A 1,750-nucleotide genomic window follows, 5' to 3' on the forward strand; every position below is an offset into this window, starting at 1 on the left:
ACAATCAAAAAAGATGTTGCTTTTTATGCAGAACACTCACTGAAGAATAGTCCGCCTCTTAGTCAATGAGTAGATTCTCATTATTTATTTAGATTTCTCTGGCAGTTTTACTCTGAAGAGCTCATTAGAGTTAATTATTCCGATATCATTTTCATTTTCAGACTTTTGACACTTATCTCTATGTTTATGTTCATATTTTTGCAGATTTCACCCACTACATATGTCCTGAGTCTAGTCCCATCTCTCCATTTCCATCACCATAAGCCCAATCGAGGCTGTCATGGTCTTTCACTCAGAGTGGGATTGCCTGTAAACTGGCCTTCTTACCTCCACCCTCGCCTCCTCCCTCTGTTCTCCACTCCACAGTCCCGGTGATATTTCTTCAGCAAAGAAGGCAGCTGGTGGGACTTGGATAAAGTTTACATTAACTGTTGACCCATGAATCAAGAGGTCGTCGCTGCTTCTATTCCTGATCAGGGCATGTGCCGGCTTGTGGGCTTGATTCTCCGTAGGGGATGTGTAGGCGGCAGCCTATCAGTGATTCTCTCTCATCATTGATATTTCTATCTCTCTCCCTCTCTCTTCCTCTCTCTTTATAAAATCAATAAAAATGTATATTTTTAAAGATTACATTGAATCTGTAGATCAATTTGGGGAGTGTTGAGGCTGTTCAGTCTCTGAGCCATGAAAATGGATGTCTTTGCATTTTTTCAGGTCTCTTCTAATTTCTTTTAACAATGTTTTGTAGATTTCTTTTATTTCAGCAAATATTTATTGAGTCAGTTTTCTATGATATATCTGCTATACTTTGAATATACTATGAAAATAATTGCCTCTTTATAGTCTCTAATGTATTGAAGTTTTAACATCACAAGTTTTGTAATTTTTTTTGTTAATTTTACTCTGTTTTATTGTTTTTTGGTGTTATTGTAAGTGGAATGTTTTTCTTCATTTTGTTCTCAGGTTTTCGTTGGTGCTGTATAGAAAAAGAGCTAATTTTTGTAGATCTTGTATCCTGCAACTCAATTATTAGTGAATCCTTAAGGATTTTTTATATAAAAATAATTTCATTATTACTTCTTTCTTTGTAATTTCAATGACTTTTATTTATTTTTCTTATCTAATAGCTTTGTCTAGAACTTTGGTTGAATAGAGATGGTAAGAGTAGACTTCCTTGTCTTGTTCCTAATCTCGTTTTTCACCATTAAGCATGATATTCCCTGTGAGATTTTTGGAAATTTTCTTTTATTTCTACTTTGTTGAATTTATTTTTTCATGAAAGGTTGTTGAATAGTGTCAAATGCTTTTTCTCTGTCTATTGAGATTATCATGTAGTTTTTGTTCTTTTCCTCTCTATTCTTCTGGTTATGTACTCTCTATCGACCTCCCTTCATGTTTGCTAATTGTTTCTTCTGTCAGTTCAAATCTACTGTTGAACCACTTTAGTGAATTTTGATTCATTATTGTCCTTTTCAACTCAAGTTTCCATTTGCCCCTTTTATATACTGCATATCTGCTGACCTTCTCTCTTTGACGAGGCAGTCATCATACCTCTTCCTTTGCTTCCTTAGGCAGCCTCTTTCCTTTCGTTCTTTGAAATGTATAATTGCTGCTTGGAAACCTTCAAAGAGCGTGTTGCCGGCTCTTTCTTTCTGTTTATGGACAACACTTCCTGTTCGTTTTCACGTCTCAATAGTAGATGGTAGCCAGTATGAGTATTGCCTCCTCCCCAGCCCATTGGCTATTCTAA

This window comes from Pipistrellus hanaki (assembly GCF_964339955.1).
Source record: "Pipistrellus hanaki genome assembly, chromosome: 10".
Classification (NCBI taxonomy): Eukaryota; Metazoa; Chordata; class Mammalia; order Chiroptera; family Vespertilionidae; genus Pipistrellus; species Pipistrellus hanaki.